This window comes from Jatropha curcas, chromosome 2 (genome assembly GCF_041381405.1).
Source record: "Jatropha curcas cultivar XTBG-Jc1 chromosome 2, XTBG_Jcur_1.0, whole genome shotgun sequence".
NCBI lineage: Eukaryota > Viridiplantae > Streptophyta > Magnoliopsida > Malpighiales > Euphorbiaceae > Jatropha > Jatropha curcas.
This window is the reverse complement of record NC_143152.1, coordinates 17,886,168-17,905,799: the sequence shown is the minus strand read 5'-3', so window position 1 is coordinate 17,905,799 and position 19,632 is coordinate 17,886,168. Positions and strand designations below refer to the sequence as shown.

Genomic DNA, 19,632 nt, shown 5'->3' with positions numbered 1-19,632 from the left:
CTTCATAGAACAGCTGCGTGACGCAACTGTTCTAGGGTTCCAGAATAATTTCCTTTTTTATTTAATTTCGTGTAATTAAATAAATGTTTAATTTTTTTATAATTCAAGAAATAACCAAAAATGGGCAGATTATGTTTAATCAAATCAAATAGGTTAATATTTTATTATATATGATTTTGGGATTTTTAGGGTTTATTGAATTTATTTTGAGTAGATTGTATTTTAAATCCGGTTTGTGGCCCGCCTTTAACCATAAGGCAAGAGCGGGTCTTTTAATTATTTTAATTACTATGGGTTGAATGATTGATGTGGTTTGAATGATTACGAATGCAATGAATGGATTTATTTGGGACGATTAAATAATTTTCCACATAGGAACTCGGTTCGATTTATTTGGATTGGGTTTAATTAAATAAATTGGCTTTTCTAAATTAAAATAAATTAGAAATTGTAGGTTCAAAGAGGCCGGTTTTCCGGGTGTCGGCTTCCAACGGGCCGACGTACCCAATTCCCTTATCCAGAATCGTACCCGGTACGCCTGACCAGTCTTTTAAAATAATTGGCCTTAAATAAAATTAAGTTAAATGAAGTCACTTTTATAAAATAAAATTGGAAACGGTCTCATTGCCGAGATAATGGGTGGCGACTCAAAATGTTTTATAAGACCGATTTATCGGCATCGCGTTCCTAAAAAGCTTTTGTCACCATTTATTTAAATAAAAATCACATTCAAAATAAAATTTGAGCAAAGTTTTCAGGTCCTCCGGGGGGGATTTTTCGACGAAAACAAGCCCAAACCTATAAATAAGTTGCTTTGTTATTTTGAGAGGACACTTTTATTTGGAACTTATTCATACTCAATAAACTTCTTTAAAAGTTTAACTCTCTTTTATTCGTCAGATCAAACAATATTGATCAAAATTCCTGACGGAGTATAATCGTCTATCCATTCACGACCGTTCTGCGTCACTGAACATGAGATTCTTGGAATTAAATCTTATATTTTTTGAGATTTTTTTATAAGAGTATTTTGATAGACAATGATAAGTTCTGATTTCTTATCATGATAAAGTGAAATCACTATATATTCAAAAAATATATTTTAAATATAAGTTGTATTTATTATAAACTGTGATACACTCATGAGTATGTATATATGCAACCCTTTTATATTATTTCTCTTCAAAAGATAATATTTTGGGATTCCATAATAGTTATTATGAAATTATATGTTCTGAAACATATTAAAGCTCTTATTATTACTTGATGGATGTGAAATGGAAGATAATTGTAGATATATCTTCATAAAAATAATAGAAGTTATTTCATAAAAGAACTATTAGATGGAATCTACTTGTGTTATTTTACCGCGTATCCTGTATTTTAAGAGAATAATAGTTTTATTCTTTTGTATAAAGAGACTTTATAAGTGCATTTAAATTGATGATATCTTAGAATCTATGAAATGATGTATTGTGATAGCATGTACCTATTATTTTCCATACAATATAGAAGTCTATGTTAGTTCTTGAATATATGCTTAAGAGATATCTCAAATTTCATTAATGATTAGGAATATGTTAAATGACTCAGAAAATTTTTTCCAAAGTTTTTCATTTAAAAAATTTAAATATTAATTCTAACCAATCATATTCTAAGATATTATTATATTTAAAAATATAAAAAATATTGTCTTGTGATTTTATTAAACAAAAATCTATTAGCAAATACTTTTATTGCTAAATCAAACCTAAAAAATTAAATTAAACCTATTAGAAAAAACCCATAAACCAATTAAAATCAAACAAAACCCACGATTTGGACCAAACCGGATCCAAATCGGACCAAAATCATTCTAGAAAACCCTAGAAGATTGTAAAATTATTGTTTGGCCATTTTATCCCTCCTCCCTCTCGTTTCCAGCGACAGACTTGCCTTCCTGTACCCTTCTTTCGTTTTTCGATCACTTGAGACCAGCGCCGATTCCGCCTCAACCATCGCCTCCCTGCTGCTGTCGCATCTTCACCACAGCGTCTCCGGTCTCTCTCTCCCTCTTTCCGTTCGATTTCAGCGCAAGTCGAAGAGAAGTAGGAGGCTGTGTAAACTCGATTCGGCTCCACTTGCGATTCCGGCCACCTGAGTACAAGTCGAGGCGACCTGAGCTCCTTGCTCCATCCCTTCGCCGTTGATCTTCTCTCTCCTCTTCCGGCGAGCGCAGCAAGATTGAGCTGCGATTTCGATGTTCGATCGGGTCAGCGCCACTCTTGATTCCTTTGGCTTTTTCCGGCGAAACCATCCAAGCTCCACCTGCGATACATAGCGCTCCACTAGATTCCCTTTATCCTTGGCTTAGTTCCAGAATTTCAAGGAGATAATTGAGAGCTGCAGTCGCAGCAACTCCAACATCAGCCACCATCTCAACCTTTGTCAACCTCCAGCGCAATAGGTGAGCCAAAGTCGAGTTTCATGCTTCCTCTTCCATTAGTTATGCAATTAACTTTAGTATTGTTACTAAAATCATTAAAAAAAAAAAAAAGAAGAAATGTGGTGTAAGGTTTCTAAGTCGATGTTTAAGTTAGATTAGGACTAGTTTCTCAACTAATGTGAAAATTAACTTGATTGTTATTGATTTGAATCATGTTATTTGAGGAAAACAGAGGTTCTAAGCTACTGTTAAGCAAAATTCTAAAAGAGTATTTAAAATAATCTGCAATTGAAACTATGAGTTGAATGCTTATAGAGCAATGACTGGATTAATGTATTTCTTACAAGGTTTGATAGGGGATTATAATTTTCTTATATTGACAACAGCTTCACTGTTTGCATTTATGAGTTTGACCGTATGAAGGCTTGAAAGGAAGGTTGTAAATTTATCTTTTGTTGGGAAATGGATAAGTTAGCAATTAGGTGATGAGTTTTGGTTAGAGGTTAGGATCTCTTAGCAGTTGACAGCATCTAGCTAGAGGAACATCATGGGTTTTAGTTGAACTAAGCTTGTATAAGAGCCTCAACTTGTTTTCTTTAATTGGTAATGTTTGTGGAAGCATTTAAAGATAAAATTTAATAAGAAATCATAAATCTCCTAGAATGGCAGCCACAACCATAGTTGTATGCTTGAGTTATTGCTCATATATGTAGAAGATGATGAATAACCTTAAATCATTGATGGGAAATAAATGAATTAGCATATGGGAAATGAATTTTGATTGGATAACAGTGATTCTCCTTGAATGGCAGCTCCCACATTGCTTACACTTTTTGAGTTTTGAAAATATTAAGATGAGAATTGTATTATATACCTGCATCTCGATTGGAAATGAATAATTAAGCATGTTTAGGATAGATTTATCTTAGAAACTGAGGTGTTTGCTGAATCGGCAATAGCTAGTTAGACCAAATTCTATAAACTTGGGAAAAGTAGAGCCTGCTTAGTTGTATGAATTTAATCTTCAGTAACAATCAATTTAAAAAGGATTATGATGATAAAAATAGAGATAATGAATGGCGTATGAATTCTTATTGAATGTTGGTATATTAGTTAGTTAGCAATGGATAATAACTAGGAATGCCGTATATGCTTTTGTGCATTTGTATATAAATGAACTTATAAACTATGATGCGAAGCAAGGAATAATTAATGATTGAATGTTGATATAGTTGTTCTGGAAGGAGGATGGGAATTTAATTTGATTGATCGCCCGATGGATGGGCTGTGTGGATTGAATGAGTAAATATTGAGTATTCAACATTGTTTAAACAGGATGATAGTCCTATGTTTAGGGGAGGTTCTGTTGAAATTTCGACAAAATCTAAACTAGTTGTATTTTTATGGAGTTCTTTATTTAATTCTCTTCTCCCTTGGTTACTTAAGTTTTATCTAGATCATCCGAGTTCATCTATCACACCTATAGGCCGAAGATCCAACTTAGATATTCTCTTCTTCTTAATCGGTGTGTTATAATAAATGGTGTACACTGTCATTAGCATGCATAAACATTTACCATACAGAAGCATATAAATATTATTATTATTTTATTTCTAACATGTTAAATATTTAAACTTATATCATGATTATATCTTCTTGTTTGCATTTTAATTATTAATTGGGTGCATCTTGTGTTGAATAAATTGCTTGATTACTTGTGTTGCGACATTGAAATGCCTTGTTGTGTGGAATTAGAATGAAGTGGGTTACCATGGGATTGTGAGGGTGGTCTATGATACTGTCGGCCATGTATGGAGAGATCGGCGCCTCTGTATGCATCTGATAATATGAATGACATGGAAAAACCACAGGATGGCCTCTTGTTGGCAATGGAAAAAAAAAAGTGAGTATGGGAAAAAAATGAAAGGGCTGGTCAAGTGAGGATTAGACTGATAGGTAAGGGTGGCCATATTACGGTTTTGGGAACCGGAACCGTCGGTTCGAATCGGTCCCGAACCGTAACTGGAACCGGTGAGAACTAGAATCGGGCCGAATCAAAACCGGAGATTTTCGGTTTGATTCCGGTTCCAGATTTCTGGAACCGGAACCGGCGGTTCCAGAAAATCGGTCGAAACTGGATTGGAACCGCCGGTTCCCCGTCCGGTTAGAACCGGCGGTTCTAGCCGTTATAAACTGTCAGTTGTGTTTTTTTTTTTTTAAATTTTATTGTGAAATCTCTGAATTACCCCTCCCAATAGCCATAAACGGCTAGTTTCAAGGGTATTTTTGAAAAAATAATTTTTTGGATTTATTATAAATACCTCATTTCATTTACAAATTCATTACAAAAAAATCTATACTCTCTCTACAATATACTACACTCTACTCTATATTATTTTTCTCTACTCTACAATCTCTCTTATTAAGTTATTATTCTCTCTAATATTTTTTATTCAATTTTCCAAATTATATCTTATTATCATATAATGGCAAGTGGAGGAAACTCAAATTCGGGTAAGGGCAAGGGAAAGATTGAAGAAACACAATATTCATTTATCCCTACAAACGACATCTATGATTTCACTCCCAACCAATTTAATTTTGAGGGATATCCAAATAAAAATTTGGAAATTTCAACGCAAGAATCTGAATTTAATGAGCAATTACAAGAAGAGGAAGAGCAAGAGCAACGAGCACAAATTGTTGGAAGAGCAAGACAAAGTTTCGACATATTCGCCATTCATTTTATGAAAAAATTCAAAGATGAGAAAATGTACGATGTAATTTGCAATTATTGTGGAAAATTTTATAAATTTAAACAAGCGGGCGGCTATGAATCATTTTGGAAGCATTTGGAGACAAAACATATAACAAAAATAGGAGTTGATCGGTCTCAAACACAAATTTTCGGGTACGCATCTTCTAACCTTTTTTTATTTCAATATTCTGAAAAAATACAAAAAGAAGAATTAGCAAAAATGATTTCTATGGAACATTTAACTTTTAGTTTTGGTGAAAAAGTAGGTTTCAATAATTATTGTCAAAAAGCTTTAAATCCTTCTGCTAAAAGAGTGCCAAGAAATACTGTAAAACGAACTATTATTTCTTTATATAATAAAAGAAAAAAAGAGTTAGAGCTTTTATTTTTTCAAATGAAAATTCGTGTTTCAATTTGTTGTGATATTTGGAGTGATCATTGGCAAACCAATTCTTATATGGGTATTACATGTCATTGGATTGATGATGATTGGAAAATTCAAAAAAGAATTATTGCATTTCGTGTTTTTGATGATAAATATACTGCAAATAATATTTATAGAATAGTTGTTTTAATTTTAGATGAATATAAGTTGACAAAAAAATTTTTTTCAATTTCATTTGATAATACTTCTGCTAATACTAAATCAATTATTGAACTTAAAAAAATTTGTGAACCAAATATTGGTGGAAAAATTTTTCATATAAGATGTGCGTGCCATGTTTTAAATTTTTGTTTACAATTTGGTTTAAAATTTTTTGAATTTTTTATTTTTCCAATTAAAAAAGCTATTTCATATTTATGAAGATATCCCCAAGTGATGAAAATTTGGGCTAAATTTTGTAAAGAAAATAATAAAAGACCAAAACGTTTTTCAAGGGATGTCCCAACTCGTTGGAATTCAACATATGAATTACTAAACGAGTCTTTTTCTTATAAAGAATTATTTTGCTTTTTTGTTACTAATAATATTGAAGATACTAATTTATATTCACAAAATTGGGATATTTGTGCAAAAATTTTAGATATTTTAAAAATTTTTAATGATGCTACCTATAAATTTAGTGGGATTTATTATCCAACATCTCATTTATTTTTATCTATGTGTATTGATATTGTTAGTGCACTTCAAGAATTTGAAAATAATTGTATATTAAAAGATTGTATTTTTTCAATGGAAAAAAAAATGGTTATCTTATTTTAAAAATATACCACCTCTTTATCTTGTTGCTATTTTATTTGATCCTAGATGTAAAATTGATGTTTTATGTGATTATTTGACTATTTATTATGAAGTATTAAATCTTGATGTAGAAGATAATGTTAATATAAATGTAGTATTGCATGAAGTTAAACAAAATATTATGCAATTATATAATGAATTTGTTCAATTTTCTAGTTCATCTACTTCTAATTCTTCTCAATCTAATATTCAACAATTTTCAACACAAAGGGTAAGTGGTGTTGGTGTTGCTTAACAAGTTTTACTACAAAGACAAAAAAGAACAAGGGAATCTAGTTCTTTTTCTGAATTTGATAATTATCTAACCACTTCTTTTGAGTTTGGTGATGATTATGCAGATACTGATTTTCTAATTTTAGATTGGTGGAGTCGTCATGCAAATACTTTTCCAATTCTTTTTTTAATTGCAAAACAAGTTTTAGCAGCTCCGGTCTACACTGTTGCGGTTGAATAAGCTTTTAGTCAAGGAAGAAACATACTTGATGAAACACGATCTCATATGACACCCGATTCATTAGAACCACAATCATACGTGGATGATTGGAGCAAGGCCGAACTAAGAGCACAAGAAAATCCAAAAGAAAATAAAGATTTATATGATTTATACAATGGGTCCTCAATGGAAACATCAACCGGTGGTGCAAATAGCTAAGGGTGGCCACGGTTCCGGAATTAGCGGTTCTGGTTCCAAAAAAACTGGAACCAGAACGGAACCGAAAAGTTCCGGTTCCGGTTTGGAATCGAACGGTTCCGGTTCCGGTACGGTGACCAAACCGACGGTTCCGATCGGTATTCCGGCGAATCGCATAATTTTTAATTTTAATTGAAATGAGAACCGGTTTTTTTAAAAAAATACTTGAACATAAAAAATTAAAATATACACCTAGAAAATAAAAAAATACTTCAATTAAATTTATTTTTTTAAAGACTTGAACATAATTATTTTTTTTAAAAAAATTTTTCAACTGAATTTATTTTTTATTTAAAAAAGTTTGAACATAATTAAAAAAAAAAGGGTTTGAACTTAATTTTTTTTTAAAAAAAAATTAAGTTGCCTACGTGTCTTCTTGGGGTTTAGAGGAATCAAAATCCACGTAGTTTTTACTTACTTTATACCAATTTCATCCCTTTTACCTTAATCGCTATTTGCACAACCGGTTGATGTTCCGTTGAGGACCTATCGTATAAATCATATAGATTTTCATTTTCTTTTAAATTTTCTTGTGCTCTTAGTTCGGTCTTACTTCGATCATCCACGCATGATTGTGTTTCTAACGAATCGGGTGTCATACGAGATCATGTTTCATCAAGTATGTTTCCTCCTTGACAAAAAGCTTGTTTAACCGCAACAGTGGAGACCGAAGCTGTTAAAACTTGTTTTGCAATTAAAGAAAGAATTGGAAAAGTATTTGCGTGAGGACTCTACTAATCTAAAATTGGAAAATCAGTATCTGCATAATCATCACCAAACTCAAAAGAAGTGGTTAGATAATTATCAAATTCAGAAAAAGAACTGAATTCCCTTGTTCTTTTTTGTTTTTGTAGTAAAATTTGTTGAGCAACACCAACACCACTTACCCTTTGTGTTGGAAATTGTTGAATATTAGATTGAGAAGAAGTAGAAGTAGATGAACTAGAAACTTGAACAAATTCATTATATAATTGCATAATATTTTGTTTAACTTCATGCAATACTACATTTATATTAACATTATCTTCTACATCAAGATTTAATACTTCATAATAAATAATCAAATAAAACATCAATTTTGCATTTAGGATCAAATACAATAGCAACAACATAAAAGGGTGGTATATTTTTAAAATAAGATAACCATTTTTTTTTCATTGAAAAAATACAATCTTTTAATACATCATCATTTTCAAATTCTTGGAGTGCACTAACAATATTAATACACATAGATAAAAATAAATGAGATGTGGGATAATAAACCCCACTAAATTTATATGTAGCATCATTAAAATTTTTTTAAAATATCTAAAATTTTTGCACAAATATCCCAATTTTATGGATATAAATTAATATCTTCAATATTATTAGTAACAAAAAAGCATAATAATTCTTTATAAGAAAAAGACTCGTTTAGTAATTCATATGTTGAATTCCAATGAGTTGGGACATCCCTTGGAAAACATTTTGGTCTTTTATTATTTTCTTTACAAAATTTAGCCCAACTTTTTATCACTTGGGGATGTCTCCATAAATATGAAATAGCTTTTTTAATTGGAGAAATAAAAGATTCAAGAATTTTGAAACCATCTTGTACACATAAATTTAAAACATGGCATGCACATTTTATATGAAAAAATTTTCCACCAATATTTGGTTCACAAATTTTTTTAAGTTCAATAATTGATTTAGTATTAGCAGAAGCATTATCAAATGAAATTGAAAAATTTTTTTTTGTCAAATTATATTCATCTAAAATTGAAACAATTATTCTATAAATATTATTTGTAGTATGTTTATCATCAAAAACACGAAATGCAATAATTCTTTTTTGAATTTTCCAATCATCATCAATCCAATGACATGTAATGCCCATATAAGAATGCATTTGCCAATGATCACTCCAAATATCACAACAAATTGAAACACGAATTTTTATTTGAGAAAATAAAAGCTCTAACTCTATTTTTCCTTTATTATATAAAGAAATAATAGTTCGTTTTACAGTATTTCTTGGCACTCTTTTAGCAGAAGGATTTAAAGCTTTTTGACAATAATTATTAAAACCTACTTTTTCACCTTCCATAGAAATCATTTTTGCTAATTCTTCTTTTTGTATTTTTTCAGAATATTGAAATAAAGAAAGGTTAGAAGATGCGTACCCGGAAATTTGTGTTTGAGACCGATCAACTCCTATTTTATTGGATGTTTTGTCTCCAAAATGATCCATAGCCCCTCGCTTGTTTAAGTTTATAAGATTTTCCACAATAATTGCAAATTACATCTTACATTTTCTCACTTTTGATTTTTTTCGTGAAATGAATGGCGAATATATCGAAACTTTGTCTTGCTCTTCCAACAATTTGTGCTCGTTGCTCTTGCTTTTCCTCTTCTTGTAATTGCTCATTAAATTCAGATTCTTGAGTTGGAATTTCCAAATTTTCATTTGGATCCCTCAAAATTAAATTGGTTGAGAGTGAAATCATAGATGTCGTTTGTAGGGATAGATGAATATTGTGTTTCTCCAATCTTTCCCTTGCCCTTACCCGAATTTGAGTTTACTCCACTTGCCATTATATGATAATAAGATATAATTTGGAAAATTGAATAAAAAAAATTAGAGAGAATAATAACTTAATAAGAGAGATTGTAGAGTAGAGTGTAGTATATTGTAGAGGGAGTAAGTAGAGTGTAGTATATTGTAGAGAGAGTAAGTAGAGAGAGTTGAGATTTTTTTGTAATGAATTTGTAAATGAAATGAGGTATTTATAATAAATCCAAAAGATCATTTTTCCAAAAATACCCTTGAAACAAGTCGTTATGTAGCCGTTTATGGCTGTTGGGAGGGGTAATTAAGAGATTTCACAACAAAATTAAAAAAAAAAAATTGGTCTGATAGTTTCTAACTGCTAGAATCGCCAGTTCGAACCGACGGTTCTAACCGGACGGGGAACCGGCGGTTCCGGCCGATTTTCTGGAATCGCCGGTTTCGGTTCCAGAAATTTAGAACCGGAACTGAACCGAAAATCTCCGGTTCCGGTTCTCACCGGTTACGGTTTGGGACTGATTCGAACTGACGATTCCGGTTCCCGAAATCGTAATATGGCCATCTCTACAAATAGCGATTAAGGTAAAAGGGGTGAAATTAGCATAAGGTAAGTAAAGAACTATGTAGGCTTTGATTTCTCTGAACTCCAAGAGGATACGTAGGCAAGCCCTTTTTTTTTTAAAAAAAAAATTATGTGCAAATTTTTTTAAACAAAAAATAAATTCAGTTGAAAATTTTTTTTAAAAAAATAATTATGTTCAAGTCTTAAAAAAAATAAATTTAATTGAAGTATTTTTTAATTTTTTAGGTGTATTTTTTTAATTTTTTATGTTCAAGTATTTTTTTTATGCGATTCGCGGGAAAACAGATCGAAACCGGAACTTTTCGGTTCGGTTCCAGTTCCAGTTTTTTTGAACCAGAACCGCCGGTTCCAGAACCGTGGCCACCCCTACTGATAGGCCATGTATGGGGGATCAGCTCCCTGGTGCACACATCATGAGGATGGGCTATGTGTGAGGACGGCTCATCGGGGGTTTCAATGACGCAAAAGACCAATCTCCATGTGTTTGATTATATGAAGATGTACTTGTATGTGGGTGCTGATGTTGTGTCATATGTTTGACTTGTATATTCATTTTAGTATTTTAGGAAGCATTTCGCGTGAATGCATGTTATGCCATAATTATTATTCATTATAAAACTCATATTTCTTTTGTTTAACTTTTCAAGAAGTAGGAATTCCCTTCGAGTCAGCTAAGGCTCTGCAATCTTTTCCACAGGGCTATAAAAGTGAATTTCTAAATTTATGTAATTAATTAATTAATGTATTGTTATATAAAAATTTCACTACTTCTAGATATTATTGAACTCCGTAGTTATAGGATTTATGTATCTTTAATCGTGTATTAAAATAGATATATTAATCTACGAACTTATGAATGTCTTAACTGTTTACTAAGGTATGTATGAACTAGTAGCCCATATTATGAACGAGGTGTATTTTAAATAGGCCCGAACTATATTTTTTTTGAGATGTTTGAGATTGGGCCAGGACTGTGTAATCACTTGATATATATATATATATATATCAAGTGATTACACAGTCCTTTTGTTGGTATCAGAGCCAAACGGTTTAAAACTTCTTATTGTTTAACATTAATAAAGTTTTCATTTGAAGTATATCAATTTTGTGTTGGCATTGTCCACTGAACCCTATTCCTACTGAACCCAGAAGTAGTATAAGACCCATGAGGGGCATCGAATGGGTATAACCTGGAAGGGTATAACAGGATTGTCAAAACTTCTTTGATATATTAAAATGGATCCTTTATTGTGTAGATCAGTAAGTAGTATTAAATCTGATGACTCAGATTCTTCAGAAATTAAAAGGGTAATAAATAGAAATGAATTAATTTTACAAGATTTTAGTAAAGCAATTGATGAATGGGAAATACCTAAAGTTGATAAAGAACAAATTTATAAAATAAATAAATTTAATTTATTTAAAACTGACTATGTAATTAAAACCGAAGAAAGAGATTTTCAATTAAGTAAACCTTTTGAAAGAATAACTCTTTTATCTTCTAAAACTTTGCAACATCATAAAAGTAAAAAATATAAATATATTCATATAGGATTAATTCAAGTGGGCATAAAACCTTTAACCAGAGAAGGATTAAATACTAGTATTCTTGCAGTCGTAAGAGACGCTAGATTTTTAAATTTTCAAGATTCTTTATTAGGATCAGTTGAGACTAGCTTAAGTGAAGGACCGATCTCCTTTGAGGTCTATCCAGATATGACTGTCTCATTAAATGATTTAAATATTTTAGAAAGTATAGTTTTGGAAATTAAAACTCATAATTATAAAATGAAACAAGGATCAATTCCTATAGCGTTAATTTATAAAATTCATTATAAGGCAATGAATTCAGCCTTTGGTACTAAATATAAACTACAACCTAAAATTGGTGAAACAAGATTTCTTCAAACAGATTTGACTAAAACAAACACAGTAATTCCTAAAACCATCCAATGGAAGGATATAACACTTCCAGATGAATGGATTTTAGAAGGGGTTGTACCTCCTCCAGTTATTGATAAAGTAAAACCAAACATCAATTTGCAAAAAATTGAACAATTTGAAGATGGTAAAGTAACTTTAAAATTTAATAGAAGTCAAAGTATGAGGTATGCAGAGTCATCTTCCTCTGTAACTACAGATGAAAATGATAAACCTACTTCATCCATACCTTCTGTTATTTATGCTAAGTATAAAGAGACTGAGCCTAAACCAATAATTCAAACATTAGTAAAACCAAGATTTTCTACTTCTGATATTCCAAATTTAAAAATGAAAGGTGTTGATTACAGTAATTCTATACCACAGGCAGTTTATAATCCTGTAGATAATTATGTTAATCAACAATCAAATTTAGTAAATACATCTCCAGTATCACCAACAGCTTCAGCCATAACTGAAAATGTTAGTGAACTCAACAGGGAATTAAATGTACTTAATAAAGAAGATATAGAAAAAAGTTTAATAAAAGAAATATCTAAAATTAAAAATTTACTTAAAATGAAACAGATATTAAAACAATATACTTTTGAAGAATTAAAATATGAATATTTAGATTATAAATTAAATACTCAAACTGACATTAAATTCTTTGATTGGTATAAATTTATTAAAGAACATTTTTCTAATAAAAGTTTAAATCCAATTACTGTAAGAGATAAAAGACCAGAATGGATAGTAAATGATCAAACAATTAAAAGTGATTTTCCACCTAAAACAATTAGTAAATTAAAACATCAAGATCATGAAATTGTCTGTGCTCCATTTAAAAATATAAGGGAAAATGATACAAATAATAAATTAATTGAACAAAATAATTTTAGTAATGCCAGTTTAATTTGTTTAAATACACAATTAAAACGAATAGAAAATTTATTAGAAGATAAACCAATTGTAAATGAGAATGTGAAAGGTAAAGAAAAGGTAAAAACTCATATGTTTAAACCTTATCAAATTTCTCAATCTAGTCAAAAAGAATTTGTACATCAATTAAAAGATCAATTAAGTAAAATTCAAGTTAGATCTGCGACTACCCAACATGTAGCTCAGGATACTCCTCAATCATCAGCATCAAGAAACATAAATATAATTGAAGAAAACACCAACTCTGATGTTAGTGAACCTGACTCAGAAAATATTCAACAATTTGAAATCAATCCTATAAATCATCATAGAGAAATAGTAAATAGAGCACCAGACTTAGGAATTGTTGATAAACCTAATACTATATCTCAATTTAAATATAATGCTTCAACAATCTATGAATGGAACATAGATGGTTTAAGTGAATATAATATCTTAAGTATTTTGCAACAAATGACAATGGCTGCAAATGCTTATAAAACACAGTCAATCATTTCTGACAAAGCTATAGCAGAAATCTTAATTGCTGGATTTACCGGCCAACTTAAAGGATGGTGGGATTATCATCTCACTGACCAACAACATTTAGAAATTCTAAATTCAATTCAAATAAATGATGAAGGTGAACCTATATATGATGAAAATGGTGAAGTAATTCAAGATGCGGTGTCATCTTTAATTCTCACCATTTCACTTCATTTTATAGGAGATCCATCTCACTTAAAAGATAAAAATGCCGAGTTACTTAGTAATTTAAAATGTAAACATTTAGGTGATTTTCAAAATTATAAAACAACTTTTCTCACTAGATTAATGTTAAGGGAAGACTCTAATCAAAGCTTTTGGAAAGAAAAGTTTTTAGCTGGGTTACCTTATTTCTTGGGAGAAAAAGTTAGAAATCATATTAAACAACAACATGGTCAACCTATACCTTATAGTAAGTTAACCTATGGACAATTAATTAGTATAATTCAAAAGGAAGGTTTACAAATATGTCATGATCTAAAACTTCAAAGAAAAATAAAATATGAAATGCAAAAAACTAAAAAAGAATTAGGATCATTTTGTAAGCAATTTGATTATAATTTTGTATCAAACCAACGATGTGATGGTCAATGTTCTAAAACAAATAAACCTAAAAAATATTATAGAAATAAATACTCTAAAAAACAATATAGATATACACCTAGTCAAGATAAATTTTATAGTAAAAAGAAGACAAAATCTTCTTATAGAAACAAAAATAAACAACCTTCTAGATCTACCACTAAAACTTCTTATAAAAATTTAACTTGTTACAATTGTGGTAAAAAAGGGCATACATCTAAATTTTGTAAATTTAATAAAAGATTACATGAATTAAATTTGGAAGAAAACGTTTTAAGTAAAATATACGAACTCTATATTGATTCGGATTCTTCGGAATCTGAGACTAATGAAAGTGAAAATCAAATTGATGAATTAGGAACTACTTCAAGTTCTTCCAGTTCATCAAAATTTTCTTTAAATATGTTATCTAAAGATCAAAGCAATTTATTAACAGTAGTTAATGATATTGAAGATCAAGAAACTAAAGCTAAACTTCTTAAAAAACTAATAAACAGTTTTGAAGACGTAGATGAAGTAAAAAATATTACTCCTAAAATTCAGTCTAATATTTATGATTTAACTACCATTCTAAATAAAAATCAACCTAAAAAGGTCGATATAGATAACTCTACTAAAGAATTATATAAAGAAATTAAGATGCTAAAAAATGAAGTAAAAGAATTAAAAACCCAACTTCAACAAAATTCTAAAAAAATAAAAATATTAGAATCTCAACTTATTTCCAGTTCTTCTTCAGAAGAAGACGAACCAGATAATAATTTAAAAATAAATGAATTAGATGAAGATGTAGATTGTAATTTTCTCAATTTATTACAAGAAATCACTTCACGAAAATATTTAGTAAAAATAAACATTCAAATAAATGATTTTGTGATAAATGCAATTGCACTCTTTGACACAGGTGCAGATTTAAACTGTATAAAATCTGATCTAGTTCCTAAAAGATATTGGTTAAAAACTAGTGAAAAATTAAGTACAGCCAATAAATCTAAACTTGAAATTATAGGAAAGACAGATGCAATAATCATAAATCAAGAATTAGAAATAAACACAGTATTTTTACTATCTCCTCAAATAAATTATATGGTAATATTAGGTACTCCATTTATAAATCTCATCACACCATATTCAGTAAAAGAAGATTGTATTAAATTCAAAATAAGAAATAGTAGAGCTAGATTAGAATTTACAGAAAAACCTAAAACAAAACAATTAAATTTGTTAAAAGCTCATTCAGTTAAAATATTAGAAATCAATTCTTTAATAAAATCAAAAGAAGAAAATATAAAAGATTTAAATAACAATATCCATTTAAATAGAATTCAAACTCAATTAGGCAGAGATCTTGTTAAACATAAAATTCAAAATCTCCAAACATTAATGGAAAAAGAACTATGTGCTGACCATCCAAGTGCATTTTGGGATCGTAAACAACACATGGTAGATTTACCATATGAAAAAGATTTTGATGAAAAAACTATTAAAACTAAAGCTCGACCAATTCAGATGAATCCTGAATTAATTGAGCATTGTAAAATAGAAATTCAAGATTTAATAAATAAAAAATTAATTTGTAAATCTAGAAGTCCTTGGTCATGTGCAGCTTTTTATGTCAATAAAAATGCTGAAATTGAACGAGGTGTTCCAAGACTAGTAATAAATTATAAACCATTAAATACAGCTTTAAAATGGATCAGATATCCAATTCCTAATAAAAAAGACCTATTAAAGAAATTATACAATGCAAATATTTTTAGTAAATTTGATATGAAATCTGGTTATTGGCAGATTCAAATCGATCCTAAAGACAGATATAAAACAGCATTCACAGTCCCATTTGGTCAATATGAATGGAATGTAATGCCTTTTGGATTAAAAAATGCTCCTTCCGAATTTCAGAGGATCATGAATGACATATTTAATCCCTATAGTAAATTTTGTATAGTATACATTGATGATGTGTTAATATTTAGTCAAACTATTGATGATCATTTTAAACACTTAAAAACTTTTTGTATGGTAATTAGGCAAAATGGTTTAGCACTTAGTAAAACAAAGATGGATCTATTCAAAACTAAAATTAGATTTTTAGGCCATTATATTGAACAAGGTAAGATTCAACCTATAGAAAGAGCACTTGTTTTTGGTGAAAAATTTCCTGATGAAATTACTAATAAACCCCAATTACAACGTTTTCTTGGTTGTTTAAATTATGTAATTGATTTTTATCCAAATTTAAATTGCATGATAAAACCATTACATAATAGACTTTGTAAAAATGCTGGTCCTTGGACAACTCAGCATACTCAATTAATAAAAAAGATCAAATCCTTGGTAAAAGAAATTCCTTACTTATATATTCCTGATCCTAATGCTTTTAAAATTGTTGAAACAGATGCTTCTAATATTGGTTATGGAGGCATTTTAAAACAAAAAGTGAATGGTAAAGAAAGGATAATCCAATATACTTCAGGTCATTGGACTCCAACTCAATTAAATTATTCTACTATTAAAAAAGAAATTTTAAGTATTGTTATTTGTATAAATAAATTTCAATCTGATCTTTTAAATCAAAAATTTTTACTTCGTATTGATTGTAAATCTGCAAAAGATGTTCTACAGAAAGATGTCCAAAACCTTGCCTCTAAACAAATTTTTGCTAGATGGCAAGCACTTTTAAGTATTTTTGAATTTGACATAGAATATATTAAAGGCAATGATAATAATATTCCAGACTTTCTAACTAGAGAATTCTTACAGAACCATGGGAAGAAAGAAGGATAAAGGGAAAGAAATTAAACAAGATTCCGGCTCCCCAACTAAAGCTCTTTCTGAGCACTCTGAAGACCTTAAAACCTTAAACACTAAAACCACTCCTCCTAAAGATCTTAAAAAATGGATTGAGGAACTTTCTCAATCTCCCGAAGTCATTAAAGCCCTGCAGAGTATGGCATCCTCTTCCACAGAGGACCCAGGTATGTCTTCTAAATCTAAAGCGATCGTATCCGCTCATGATACGGCTACTCTGTCTCAAACGGTAGACAGTAAAGAGTTATCAAATCCGTTGATGGCTGTGGATTTGCCAAAAATCCAATATAAATCTACTAGTAGTATACATAAATGGTTTGATAAAAATTTATTTGATTTTGAAATCGAAGTTGAGGATGGATATAATCATACCAATCCTTGGCAAATTATAAAAAACTATTATCCTGAGAATTGGTTTTTTATGCCTACAGACTTATCAAAACCTCAGGCTTATTATAATAATATATTATTAGATACTGATTCAGTAAACATCAAACATACTTTTGATAAAAATGGAATAATTTCTTATTCTTCTATAAAAATAAAACGCGTCATCCATCCTAAGGATTGGCCCGTACCTTCTTTAGTAACACCAGTAAAATTTAAAGGATTACATAAATATAATATGAGTTATAATTATTTTGATTATAAAAAAGCATGGGATACGATATTTTGTCTTCAAAATCCCACCACTACTCATTCATGGTTAATATATTTTGATCAAAATATACGCACTGATTTAAAAATCCCAAATTGGTTTAAACGATGGTGGCAATTTAAGGGAATTTCAGAGGAAATCATTCCTCATGATATCCTTTATTTGTATCAGTTCTTTAAAACCCATTATAAACCCAAACCCGAAGAAGTCCATATTCCTTCCTTGATGTATTATTGTATGACCTTCTTCACTCCATGGGTATATCAATGGTATTTTGATTATCAGTATGTTCCAGGAAGTCAAATTCCCATGATAGTAAAAAGACATAAAATAAAATGGTGGGGATCATTCAAGAATTCCACTACTGAACATAAAATTAGTCAATGGATCCGCAATAAATTATCCAGCCCATCTAAACCAGCTTTAACCTATGCCCATACATTAGCTATTCAGGATAACCCCCAGTTTGGTATCCAAAAAGCCCAATGTCAGGCTCGGTTAGCTGCAGCTAAAACAGCAGAAGAATATAGATTGATCTGTCAAGAGATGTCTGAACAACTCTCAACCAGTTCAAATCAGCCCATAAAACCATCCACCAGTAAAGCCCACAGTGCATCCTCCAGTAAATCTTCAAACACTACACACCATAAAAGCAAGGGTAAAATCGTTTTACCATCATCCTCATCATCTAGTTCATCTAGTGATGAAAGTGATGATAGCAATATCATAAAAATCCGAAGCAAAGCAAGTCAAAAGCAAAAAGATAAAGTCAAGAAAGGCAAAGCTAAAGAAAAAAGAAAAGAAAAAATAAAAAGAAAAGCAAAGAAAAAGGACACGTTAACTTCTTCCTCCTCATCATGTTCCGACACATTGTAAAAGAAGCATTTGCAACAGTAAAAGTTAAGTCACCAAGTCATTTTCAAATAGTAAAAGCCAAGGCATCTCCAACAGTAAAGGCCAAGGCATCTCCAACAGTAAAGGCCAAGGCATCTTCCTCAGCCCGTGGCAGACAAGGAACTATTCATTAATAGTAAAGATTCGCCAATTTTCCTATTAAAAGGGAGCCTCTCCCCTTGTGAAGGCATAAGTTTTAGTCTTTAGTTATTACCTATAATCCCTCTCTCCTTAAGTGCTCCCAGTTCGAGTTGTAAGAGTTCCAGTGGAGAAAGTCTATATCTAAAACTATTGTAAGTTTTAAATCTTGTATCTATATTTTGTAAGTAAATAAAGTTTGTATTTTATTTTAAACTGCTACGAATATAAGTCCGTGTTTACGGCACCTTTCTCTTCTCCCTCCACACTCTGACTTAATTCTGGGGATCCCAGGTTAAGGTTGCAGGAACCCTAAACCTTAATTAAAATAAATTAATTAAAATTGGTTGAGTTGATTGACATCAATTATTTAGTAAATTGATTTTGTTTGTGATAAGTATGCTCTGTGGATGCAGCTTAGTCTGATCTTCCACATCAGAAAAATTGTTTAAATTGTATGTTGATTTTATATTTAATGAATTATATAAGTATTCATATAAACCCAATTAATCATAGTATTTTAGTTCACAGTTATGATTTATCTTTAAATATTTGTATCTGTATTTATTTAAATCCTAGTAATAATCTTAGTGCTATACATATATATGATTTTATTTAAAATCAAATCTTAAAGTCTTTATCTTTGGTTTTAAAGACACGATAAAAAATTAAAAGCATAAGTCTTTAGTTTAAAAGTATAAGTCTTTAGTCTTAAAAGCAAGTCATTAGTCTTTAGTCATAAGTCTTTATTATTCTAAGTCTTTTGTAAGTCTTTAGTCCTTAAAGTTTATATACGGTAAAAATTAAAAAGCATTAGTCTAGTCTTTAAGTCTTTTAGTCTAGTCTTTTGTCATTAAATTTAAAGTTTTTCAAAGTCTTTTAGTCTTTAATTTCTAATAAACTCTTTTAATTAA

The 19,632-nt window shown here is 30.0% G+C and overlaps 1 long non-coding RNA gene across 1 annotated transcript; it reads left to right on the top strand.

The window, feature by feature from the left end:
* Positions 1-1,870: 1,870 nt before the first annotated feature.
* On the top strand, positions 1,871-5,336 carry LOC149498320 (uncharacterized). Its single transcript, XR_016319656.1, has 2 exons — positions 1,871-2,446; positions 4,181-5,336. It is a non-coding gene; the product is annotated as an uncharacterized LOC149498320 (long non-coding RNA).
* The last annotated feature ends 14,296 nt before the right edge of the window (positions 5,337-19,632 follow it).